Raw genomic sequence first — 13,387 nt, 5'->3', positions numbered from 1 at the left:
TAAAAATATACTATACAAGAATATATATATATATCTATATCTATCACACACTCACATGCTTCAATTATCTGCCTTTGTGGTCATTTTTTCTTCATAATCAGATTTAATAGACCCATACAGTCAATTGTTCCAGTGCCTGAGTCTCCCTGCATCTAAAGTACCTGATTATGCTGCACGGGAGGACACTGAGTGCAGACACACATGCATGCCCACTCCCATTCTCAAGTTATCAGTGGTTTTGAGAACTCCTGGCAATAATACAGCACTGACAATTTCAAAACTGCTGATCGTCCCACTGTTGGTCTAATCACCTAAGCAAGTTTGGTAGTTTTATTTGCAAAATAGACTCTGAACTAACAAACATGCACAATAATGGAACAGTGACGCCCAGTGGTCAAACTAGCATGACACAGGTAGGTAACTTGCAATTAAAAACTTGTAACTTTTCTACAAAGCATTACCAGGACATAGGAGCAACCTTTTGTTACCCAGCATCAAAACAATTTCATTTTTCTTATTATTTTTTCTTTTAAGAATGATGTCTGTTGCAAAAATTATGCACCTATGATTTATTGTTAACTATATCTGTTAAAGTGTACCTACAATAAAGAACATACAAATGTCAACTTACACTTGTATCATTGAACATTTCTGAACTGCGCTCTTTAACAGGCTCCATTTGGGCAGAAACAAAAACCTTGCACATCTCCACAGATGTATCATGCCAAGGCGTATTTCAGTAATTTAAAGGCCAGCATTGTCAACTGTAAATCTACACCAGAAACTTAAATGCGATCTTTTCAAGGTACCTTGAAAAAGATTGCAACAATTGAAACATGTTGGTGGTGGAAAGCAGACGTTAGGTTCAGTCATCCCTTACTGCACAGATATTCTCGGATACAAGAAGCCGGCACCCTGAAGTTACCATCTGGCATGGATTCATGTATTTGATTATATGGGGTTTTACAATCAATATGTGGCAAGGACCCATCTGTACCTAAGTCCGGGATTGTTTTTTAAGGAATGTATTTTGCGTGTCTGTATTGTTATACAGCTATTGTACTGATAATAAAGCTGTATTTGTGATTTTACACCCTCCTATTTAATTTCCGATTTGTTTTTCTATTTTTTCATATATGACAAGTTGAATTACACAAAGAGGATTCTCACTTCGAGTAAGAGAAAGAACTTTTATGAAACATAGTGCACTACAAAACAGTGAGAAATTGAAAGACCTATACAAATGTATTCATTGATATATAAGGACATAATGTTATAGCACCATCTTTTCATCCACTTTTTGTGATTTTGTGACTTTTATGAGACCTTTTGTGGATAGGGTCTAGGGAAGAGGAGGGCTGCTGAACAGTTCTTACTGAGCCTATATATTTCATTTTCTATTTTTGTTTAAATACACACAATAGTAAGACATAAATCATCAAATAAATGTTGTAACTGCTCGATCCTTCGGTCCCCCTTCTGTTTAAATTCCTTTTCAGTGCAGGCATGTTCCCTGCAAATTACATAATGTTCTAGGCTAATGGAGCACAAGGCCTGCAGTTGCATTATAATACATTTACAGTTTACACTAAAACACCAACCAAGGTTTGCTACTTTCCTTTTAAAGTGGACCTACAATACCAACTGATTTATTGATCTTTTCATTTCTCTACAACTGATTATACAAAGCACAGCAATTTCCCACTAATGTTACCAAAGTCCTCACTGGACTACAATCTCTGACACATTGTGGTCAGATCCTACTTGCATAGTTAGATAAGAAGGTCTTTCCTTGCAACATTTTTTTGTCTGCACGGCTGTAATTTCATGCTCAGCCCGATTTAGATTTGGAAGTCCAAATCAGGTCTTATAATGGATCACTTCATCTGAAAAGAGAGTTTCTGACAAAATTGGCGAGGTTCAAAACAATTTATCTTTTATGAGACAGGACCTACCAAAAAAAAAAAAAATCAGAGAGAGGGTGGGCGAAACAGAAAATTGTATCTCAACACTTGAGGATACGACTGTACCTATGAAAATGGATATTGCTAATATAGTGACACATATCACATCGTGGAAGCAGAAGTTATCTTACACAGAAGGTTATTTTTCTGCCTAAAAGGGACTGCCGGACGTGCTTGCTGTCCAACTTCCCCTGCAGGGGACGTACAGGATTGAGTATTTAGAGATTTGGATTTCTATTGATATCAGCATATATATAGAATTTAACATACAGACACAAATTGAATATTTAAAGAGTAGGATGAATGCTTGGAAAGAACCAATGCTCTGTTATGGGAAGAATAAACATTATAATATTTATCCTGTAGTCAAAGTTCCTGTATGTCCTGCAGCAGGCACCAATTCATATACCATATTACATTTTTCAGAAAATTGACCACTATATCTCATCACTTTTGTGGGCGGATTAACGGGTCCGTATTAAATTTACAACAATGTGCAGGTCCAGAACAGGGGGACTAGCTCTCTCGAACCTTCTTATTTGGTATCAAAGGCAATTCAAATTAAAGTATTTAAAACTCTGGGTATGATCCAGAGACCACCCTCTGGTCAAATACCAAACTGGAAGAGCTATTACATATAGATGAGGAAGTTTCTAGGCGCGAGTTTGGGGTTAAATATATTGGACAATTGCAACATTTAAGCAAATATAACTTTTTATTATCCATAGAGTATATTTAACACTTGTTAGGCAACAAAAATTTGGTGGGACGAGAGATTCAACCTGGCCTAAGTGTGGGAATCAGCAGGGTACCTTTTGGCACCTGATCAGAAAGTGTCTAAAAGCGTTTGAATTCTGGGGCAAAGTTATGGGATATATAGTAAGAATGGGAGTGAATTTGCATCCAAACATACCTTTTTGGGCTTGACTTAAAGGTCAAAATATATAAATTCACCACACAATTGTTGCCTAAGCTGATCATGATGGCTACGGTCAGCATTGCCAAGAAATGTATGGCTCCTCAAAACCAGAAAACTTTGCAATTGGATTAGATTGGTAAATGAAAAGGTTGGCAATGAAAGGTTCATGTATACAAGTCGTAATACATTGGATAAATCTGAATGTTTTTTACACAGATATATAAACTCTCCTTTTGTGTTGAGAGAATTAAGGAGTTTAGATTGTTTTTTATGATGGAGTTTATGGCATGCACTCGGTCACCAGTTGTCTTTCTTGTAAACCAAGCTGTACGTAACATCACATACTGTATATCCTGAAATATCTAATCTAATTTTATTTTGCTGATGAAACTTTGTGTACTATTGAAGTATATGCAATGTTTTTTTGGAAGCAGCAGAAAATAACACAACATAAGTAAGTTGCCCCTGGGTGGATACAAGTTTAAATGTCTGTATGCCTAACTAAAATAATAAAACAACTGTTATTTAAAAAAAACAAAAACATTTATAGACATGAGAATTTTTCAGTTCACAGTACATGAATATCACCAGAGGAAATTCTATGACTCTTTTTTTTGGAATGATGTCTCTTTTTATACTGCAAACAAAACAAAAAGAGAAAAATAAAAACAGCAAGAGAAGGTAGAGAACAAGACAGAGACTCTAAATGTTTGTTTGATATGTATGATATGGTATGCAAATTTCAGTCTGATTTTGTGGTCCACTCTGGGGCTGGAGCGTGCATTTTGTGGATTCTGTTGCGAACTAGTCAAATGGAGGCAACGGACTACCTAAACCGAGAGGTCCTGTTCTCGAGTTTTCACCTTGTTTGACTTGCCCACTTGTGAAACTGGGAGGTGGAATTGGTTGCCCCTACCTGTACTGGGTATTGAGGTTTCTTAATGCTTCGCTCGCAGTGATGCAATTACAGCATTTTATTTAGTGTAAAAAGAGCTATTTCTTGATAACTTTGTAAGGTGTGCCTTGAGTAAGGGATCACAGGGGTGTTTATCACTGAAACCAGGAACATTTCTTCCATTTGAAGTGGAATCAGACTACCACATCTCATGGGGGTTGGTCCAGAGGTGGCTTTGAGTGAAGTGCTCAATGTGCTTGGTTTAGGAGTAAGTCATCGAGTGAGGATTCTGGGAGACATTTTGTGAGGTAAGTCAGTAAGAGTGAGGCACACAATGTAAAACAACACAGGTTCTTGGCATCATATCAAATAAGATTGCAAGAAGATATAGCTGAACTCACATAATTCCAAAAAGCAATACGGAGAATGCAGGAACAAAAGAGCAGGAAACTAACAAACCGACTCACAGCTCCTCAGCAAGTTCCAGGTAACAAACAATGACCAGCAGAAGGGAAATACAGAGTCTAGGCTTATGAAGTCACAAGTGGTGATGATCAGTGCTAAGCAGACATACTACATCCTGACTGATCCAGTAGATCACTAGAGCAGAACTTCTGGTGGAATTGAGGTACGGAAAGAATTACAAAGTAAAATAATACGACCCTAAAAACAGAGAAAATTAATTGTTGGGCACAAACAGTGTAGTGAAAACATTATATAATATTACCCACATATGATAACAAAATACTCCTGAATATGCAACAGTTGCTCATTGTAAAAGCAAACATCATTGGTAATATGAAAAAATCAGATTCCGGATTCTTCTTCATCATCATCATCATCTATTTATATAGCGCCACTAATTCTGCAGCGCTATACAGAGAACTCACTCACATCAGTCCCTGTCCCATTGGAGCTTACAGTCTAAATTCCCTAACACACACATACATACACACAGACAGACACACACACAGACTAGGGTAAATTTGTTAGCAGCCAATTACCCTACCAGTATGTTTTTGGAGTGTGGGAGGAAACCGGAGCACCAGGAGGAAACCCACGCAAACACGGGGAGAACATACAAACTCCTCACAGATAAGGCCATGGTGGGGAATTGAACTCATGACCCCAGAGCTGTAAGGCAGAAGTGCTAACCACTTAGCCACTGCGCTAAGATTACAATGCTGTGGGGTACTGATAGAGACCTTGTGCTTTGTTGGAGATGTAGATATGGTCCACGTATGGAACAGCTTGGTGCCAGCTCCCATAGAAGAGATAGATAATTGTTTGCCATTGTGAAACACAATGTGTGTGTAACTATATGCACACTGTTCTCCCCAGCACCTATTCCCATGTGCTACAGATGGCTGTTTTTACTTGCCACCCGACTCTTGGAGCCTAACAGAGTACTATTATAATAGAATAAACCATGGTTTCTCCTATTAGATAAGGCACTATGTGAGCACTACAACCCGCAGTGTATGCTATACCACTGACCACCAGTCTGACCAGTCCTGACAGCTTTGGGCAATAACATCCAACATTTTTCAATATTACTGCAAAGTATTACACTGCCCGCACCCAGCTGCTTCTTAATGCCACCCGGCTGCATGTATTTAGTACAGATATTGTGAGGCACAAGGGTTGGGAGATACTGTTTGGGACTCTAGCCAGGGACAAATCAGTATCCTCCTTTACTGCCCTTTACCGACATTATATTTTGTGACTTTTTCTTCAGGGCTCTGACCCTTCCTTGGTCTTCCATGCTAGTATGCATGAAGCTTCTGGGCCAGATGGTCTCCACATTCCAGCCACTTCCCTTCCGGAGATTCTATTCACGCACCTTCAGTGGGACCTGTTGAAGAAATGGAAGGGCTAAACCATTCACTCAAATTCCCAGTTGATCCAGCTGTCTCAGGAATCCCGTATGTACCTTCGCTGGTGGCTAATGAAGTATCATCCGTCCATGGGCAGTTTCTTTGCAACATGGCCTTGGACCATTGTCACATGGACACAGTCTTCCTTGGTTGGGGAGTCGTGGTGTTACACTTGCACTTTTAGGGGACCTGGTCGTCCCGGGAAACCTTGTTTCCGATAAATGGTTTGGAATTGGAATTGAAGGTCATGTTGCTAGCTCTGCAGGGGGCACAGCAAGTTCTTCAGGGCACTCCAGTACAACTCCAGTCCGACAATGCCATGGCTGTGGTACATGTAAATCATCAGGGAGGTACCAGGAGTGTGGGAGGCATGCGAGTGGCAGCTCAGATTCTGGCTTGTGCGAAAAAGTTTGTTTCAGCCATATTGGCAATGATCATTCCCTGGGTGGAAAACTGGGAGGTCTGTGCGACATCAACCTGATGGCTTCTCCTCACACCAGGCAAGTGGACGTTCTGCTCAAGAACCAGCGACCCTCTGGCAGTAGACTTCCAGCGCATGATATCTTTTTCCATTCCAATGCTGGCCCAAGACCTCAGACGAGTGAAACAGGGAGACTACCTGTGATCCTGGTGGCTTCACATTGGCCATATTGGGTCTGGTTTGCAGTTATTCTGCGACTGGCAAGTGAGCAAGGGTGGCGTCTACCGCTTTGCATGGCTTTTGAAGCCAGTCTGGTAGGCAAAAGGTTTATCCACCAGAGTAGTGGACACTATGTTGCAAGCTAGAAAGCTGGCTTCTGCCCGCATTTAGCACAGAGTGTGATGTATCTACGTTAGGTGGTGCGAGCATCGCTTTTCCACACAAAGGTTTTCCGACTTTCTAGTCCCTTGGCCTTTCTCCAAAATGTTTTTTCCGCGGGTCTTAGACTCGGCTCTCTGAGAGTCCATATATCGGCCCTCTCTGTCTATTTCCAGAAGAAAATTATGGAGCTGCCGGAAGTGAGGATTTTTTTTCAGGGGTCTTGCATATCCCGCTGCCTTACGTTCCGTCCACAGCTTCCTGGGATCTGAACTTGGTGCTATGCTTCAGAGCGCACTATTTGAACCATTGGGCACAGTCGAGTTCAGGTTGTTCACATGGAAGGTGGTTTTTCTCTTGGCTATATCATCTGCACGTAGAGTATGAGAACTTGGAGAACTTTCTTACAACTCGCCCATGATAGGGCTGTTCCGCGGATGGTTCCTTCTTTTCAACCTAAGGTGGTTTCATGTTTCACCTGAATCAGGAGATCGTAGTCCCGGCTTTCCGGGTGCGGGATTGATCTTTGGGCTTACAATCTGAGGAATCCTTGAATATTGTTTGTGCCCTTTGCATATATGTTAAACGAAGTTCGGACATTCGCAAGACAGATTCCCTCTTTGTGTTGTTGCAGGCTTAGAAGAGGGACGGCCGACTACTAAGCAGAGCATCACCAGGTGGATCACATCCACCATTAGGCAGTCCTATTTCACGACAGACCGGCCTGTGTCTAGACATATTGCCGCCCATTTCACCCACTCAGTGGGTACATCAATGCACAAAATGGAGTTTCAGCAGATCATCTTTGCGGAGCGGTAACCTGATCATCAATACATACCTTTATTAAGCTTAAGGTTTTTGCGTTCTCAGGCTCCAGTTTTGGCCGCAGTCCCTCCCTAAGGGGGCTGCTTTAGAACGTCCCCATGGTAGTATTGTCACCCAGATAGGATAAAAGAGAAAGGAGGATTTTTATACTTACGATAAATCCTTTTCTCTGAGTTCATCTGGTGGACACTGCGTTCGCTCCCCTTTACTCTTTTCTCGGTTGTCTTACCTTTCCTTGGAGCTTTATAAATACACTTAGGATGCAGGGGGTTGCAGAGGGAAGGAGTCTGTCTGTAGGTTAAACAAGTAATTAACTGTTTGCGTGCCAACTCCTAGCTCCCATCATACAACCCCATGGTAGCAGTGTCCCCCAGATAGACTCACAGAAAAGGATTTGTCGCAGGTATAAAAATCCTCCTATGCTGATCAGTCTCTTGTGGCAGTAAGGAGCAATACAAGTTTAGAAGTAAGACATTCTCCTGGACTGATCCAGGGAGTCATTGGAGTTTAACAGTGTTGCGGCATAAGCAGTCCTCCTGATCTCTAATTTTATTCTTAATATTTTGTAACTGAGTTTTAACCAGCCCAGAAAATTTAGATTTCAAGTTGTCTGTTCTCTCATATAGCTCAGAAAAGGCACGCTGATTTATTTAAATGAAGATCTAACGTCAGATGTTATGTCTAATTGTGTTTAACAAAACATTTATAGCAGGGTCATTCCACATCAAATCAAAACAATTTTACAAATAAATTCTTCCTTACATTCTCTAATTTCAATTAAATTTGGTAGAATAAATGCTGCTATGGGTGTAAAGAAACCCCCCCAAATCTTAGGCTGATGTGTACACTGGTTTTGAAGTTTTATACACCTTTAAAGCTGTAATTTTTTTTTAACAAAAAACTTGCTTTTAATGTTTACTTAAATTGCATTTGTAAATCACCTGATTGAGCTAGGGAATTGGGCAAGGTCTCATTTTAAACCTCTTTTTATTGGCTTACAATTATATAGAACACAGTAGTATATTTCTATAAAAATTAAAAATGAAACATTTTCAATATAAAAATATTATTTTGCTCAAAAGGTTATATTTTTAAATTTTTGAGAAACATCTCAAAAATTGTTTATACTCTTGTTAAATAAATACCAAAGGTTTGATTTTGGGATCATAATGGGATCATCTGCTACAGGAGCTTTCACTTTTGAGTGATTCATGAAAATTGTATTTATTGAGGCACACGTCTGAGAAAATCAACAAAACAATATTTTTCCAGTTCACTTCATTAGAGGAATGCCCGTTCCTCTTCAGGTGTGTTTGGGGACAAGATTTTACAGATAGCGTCTCCTCCCACTTCTGCACAGGCATGTAAACTTAAGTGGACAGATACTCTATGTGGAAAGACACTTCAATTGTGTTGAATAGGCCTGTCTTTACAGAGACAGGATAGGTTTGGGTGGGCTTTAGTGCAGAAAAGCCCCTTGGTCACTAATTTAAGCCCACCCAAACCTTAGCTGACTCTGGATCATCTGTGTCACATTTGAAAAAGCGGAGTGTTTAAATTACAGTGGAGTATCAGAATGGGAGAATGTGTGCTTGGAGCAGTAAGGAACAGCAACTTGGAGAAGGGGTGCTGGGAGAGAGAGACCCAGCAGACTGGGAGCAACACTGTACTCACAAGAAGAAGCCTCAGTCACCCGGCCAGGCAGGGAAGAGAAGGCACAACCCATGAGGCTGCTGCTGATCTCCACTGGTCAGAGGAGCATGTGATGGGCTCCTCCAATCAGAGCTCAGCATATGCGCCTCATATGCACACCTCAGCTGAGTCTCATGGGAATTATTACCCCCGACTCCCCAACAGCCCAGTCTGAGCCCGCTGTGGTGTTTAAATTGGTTTTGAGCAGTGTTGGCAGTGGTTGGGCTTGGGTTTAGAAAGGTAAAGAGGAATAAAGATGGAGGAAAGTGACAGATACCTTATTGTTTCAACTCATTTAAAAAAGCTAATCATACTTCTAATAAGAAGTGCTTGAGAACGGTTTCTCAATGGATGTGAAAATCATTTTCTGAAATGCCAAAAGTTACAAAAGTCTGTGCCAGCTGCAGAAAACAACTTGGGACACTTCGAAAAGAGTAATAGGATAATTGATCAGTTCCTCAAGATAATGAAGGATCAGCACCCACTTTCTGACATCAGAGGGTATGTAACTGCTGTCTATGACAAGAAATGGTGGCTCGCATTTATTCTGGAGAAAGATGAAAACATCGATAAAGTCAGTGACATTTCTACATCCAGCTGGCCAATCACCATCTTTATCATACCCAAGGAACCGGATGTTTTATGGATCACTATGGTAGATGTTCTGTGTAAGGTGAATCCGTTAACTCCAACGGGTCGAATGTACACCCTTTCTGAAATGGAAATACTAAAAAACAAATGAAGCTTTCAGCCAGTTTCAACCCATCAAGTAGCACCATCCATCCAGAGGACAGCACCAAATGGTAATGATCTGTAGTAAGCTTTCTCGTAATATGTGAAAGACATAAAATAATCACAAATATTTTAAATATATCAGTATTAACATACTGTGTCATTGTACATAATATATGTCAAAGGGATTGTTACAGGAGATAAATTAAAAGTAATGAACAGGCCTAGATAGTTCTCATTTGCATTATTTTATCAAACAGTCCAAAGTGAAAGCTCTTGTAGCAGATGATCCCAAAATAAGACTTTGGGGATTTATTAACAACAGCATGAACAATTTTAGAGATGTTTTTCAAAAATTTAAAAATATGGCTTTTTGAGAAAATCAAACATTTAATATTGAAACTGTTATATTTTTAATTGAAAAATACTGCTGTGTTATAAATCATATGAAAGCCCATAAAAAGGTTTAAATGAGAACTTGCCCAACACTCTAGCTCAATAAGGTGAGCTACAAATGCAATTGAAATAAACATTAAAAGCAATTTTTTTGTTAAAAAAAAGTGGAACTTTAAAGGGATAAAACTTCAAAACCAGTGCACATATCATCCTAAGATTTGGGGGGTTTTCTTTACACTCATGATAACATTTATCATACCAAATTTCATTACAATCTGAAACGGTCAGTCTGAAACCCTGTGATGATTTTATGTGAGATGACCCAGCACTTACAGTCACACCAGCAATGGAAGTGATGGTAGCACAGGTACAGCAGATAGCTTGAAGAAGACCTCAGTTTGACTGTGGAGGGGATATCTGGGTGCCATCTTGATCCTGTTTTCATATATGTGTGTTTCGTGGGGTCTTGGAAGGCAGAGACCATGAGGAGCAACGAATGGCACCATAGCATACACAGAGGGGCCAATTATTATGAATCTAGCTAGTTGAAAGAAAGATTCCCCCATTTGTCCTCCGAACAGCCTGAATGCATCAGGACATGGACTACAGGAGTTGTCAAAGTGCTGTATTAAGCTAAATTTACTGTAATCTTCCTGGGTCCATTCCCAGTCTTGCAGCATGGAGTATTACCTTGCTAAAAAAAAATTGGAATATGGACACAACTTTTGGCAATCAAATGTTGTTCTGTACTCCACCAAAATACATCCCAGAGTATTACATTGTTACCACCATCATGCTTTTTTGACATCTAGCAGGATGGATCTATGGAGTTTTTCGGTTATGTCTGTATCATAGTCCTCCCATCAATGTGAAATGACAGAAACAGGAATTATTAGTCTAGGTGACTTGTTTTTTTGGGTTGTTAGCTATCGACAATTAGTACAAATTGTCCCTTTTTATATGCCTTTTCAGCAGCACAGTTTTATTCTTCTCAAACTTCACTAACTGTAGTTGGTCTGTACAAGTTGTATATTCTCCATCGGTCCTTTTAAACAACAGGTTTGCCATTAGCTAGATGTAATTGCTACTGTCCTATTTTCGATACATGCATAAAGACACGTGAATCTTTGCCCAATCATTCTGTGAATTGACCAGAGACACAAGATGTCTTTCTACCTGCCTAGTGGCCTCATGCTGCATTGTGTGTACATAGAATGGTATAACTGAGGCATGACGCAGAGTTGCTCCCTGTCGCCCATAATATTTACATTAGCAATGGAACGGCTTGTAACACACTTTCACAGAAACCAGGACATCTAAGGCATCACTGTTAACCCTCAGGAGCATAAAATAGCAGTATATGTCAACAACATCCTATTGACTGTCACCAAACCACACATCATGTTCTAGAATCTGAACTATAACTTCAGCTGGCAATGTCAAAAAGCATTTGAGCATGTACCTAGCGAAGTCTTATTACCAGCTGTACAATTTTCACTAATCGATAGACTCAATCAGATCTGGCAACATGGAACAAGCTCACCATATCTTGCGCTATCAAAATGAACGTCCTTCCTAAACATTTATATTCATGGCAAACCCTGCCAATAGTAGTTCTTACTAAAACCCTCAATGCCATTCTTCAATCCTTTTCAAAATTCATTTGGGCAGGCAGAAAACCTAGAGTGAAGATGTACATTCTAAACGAGGGCTATAAAGAAGGGTCTCTGGGAGTCCCTAACTTGCTGAAATATTATTATGCAGCTCACACGGCCAAATGTATCACCTCCTTATCAGAGTCTGGACAAGCATGGCTGACCTATTAACCCTATTTTCCCCATATTCACTTCTATGACTAAAGCACCAAAATCGACTGATGGAATCGAAAGTATTTCCTACGGTATCATTCTCCATTTCAAGCTATGACCACTGCACCACAGTTTATCAACTTAGATTCCCACACCCCCTTTTAGATTCCCACACCCCCTTTTAGTCCCCTTATAGAACAACCCAAATTTGTACTAGATTCCAAAGGATTCAGCAACTGTATTCACAATAACATACATTTCTCAATAGACTTGGCATTTTTGCAGAAATCCGCTCTCGCTTTTGTCTCAGTCATTTCTATCAATATTTCCAAATTCACTGTATATCTGATCCGGCTGAACAAAGCTCTCCAGTAGTCAACTCTGTCGTCATAATCCATCATCTAAAGGGCTTATTTCTACTTTATATCAAGTGATGTTAAGACAAAATAAACACCAAAATTAGCATGAGAGCGGGATGAAGGGAAGATATGGTACTCAGATGAGTGGTCCAAAATTAAAGCTGATTTAGTTTGATTTCAGTCAGAGACCAAGAAAACACAAAAAAGCTTTTTAATTGAAGGTACAGGGTCCCAACGTGCCCCCAGTCCATCTTCCTGAACTTCACAGACTCATGCTGAAGGTCATGTGGTCAGAGAGGCCCCTATATTGCACATCTGGTGGTCATGTCCTAAAATAAGATGCTACTGGAGAGAGATCCACAATCTTATCAAAACTATGACCAGTGTCAAACTACCCAAGTCCCCTCTCTACTCCCTTCTGCCTAGACCCACAACTGAATACCTCGCAACACACCCAAAAACTAAGACGCTATTTTGCATAATACTCCCAACAGCTTTGCAACCACTCAGTCACCGTGAACAGACTATTATGAGGCCGAACCACCATTAACCACTATCTGAATCACATTAGCCACATACATAAACATAATACTAAGTAACCGCCATCAACTCCCCCCTCTTCCCCACTCAAAGGGATAAATACCTGTCAATGACTCCTCTGCTCCTATCACATATAACATTTTAGATATATGGATATAAGATATAACTCTGGGGCTTATCACAAAGCTGTCTCTGAGCAGACTTTGTATTTGGTATACTATTGCTGTTTAAAAATACTGTTAACTTCCCTACTGCCTCTCTGTCCTTCCCTTGTAAGTATAGATTACTCACTTTCACCCCCTTCTTATGTTCATTGTAAAAATTCCAACAAAAAGTTTCTTTCACAAAAAAAAAATAATAAGTATATAGAGTAAGCAGAACAATTTATAGGAAGTCTGTACCTAGAAAATCAACCAGTCAGTGTCAAGCTAATACTTGCAAACTGGTTACATATGGAAACAATATTTGTAGTGAAGAGTACATTGAAAGCAATGCAGCCACAAACTGTTTGCTTGTGAAGTCTGCACCTATACCCGATCAGAGAGCATACTATTATAACATAATTGGCTACAGGCCTATGG

The 13,387-nt window shown here is 39.9% G+C and overlaps 1 protein-coding gene across 6 annotated transcripts in view; it reads right to left on the bottom strand.

Moving 5' to 3' along the window:
* The window catches only part of PLA2G6 (phospholipase A2 group VI), a 75,619-nt gene that overhangs the window by 29,773 nt on the left and 32,459 nt on the right, over positions 1-13,387 (bottom strand). The gene's annotated exons all lie outside the window — the stretch shown is intronic.

The sequence above is a fragment of the Mixophyes fleayi genome, chromosome 8 (genome assembly GCF_038048845.1).
Source record: "Mixophyes fleayi isolate aMixFle1 chromosome 8, aMixFle1.hap1, whole genome shotgun sequence".
Classification (NCBI taxonomy): domain Eukaryota; kingdom Metazoa; phylum Chordata; class Amphibia; order Anura; family Limnodynastidae; genus Mixophyes; species Mixophyes fleayi.
The sequence above is the reverse complement of the archived record's forward strand: the minus strand, read 5'-3'. Positions and strand labels throughout refer to the sequence as shown.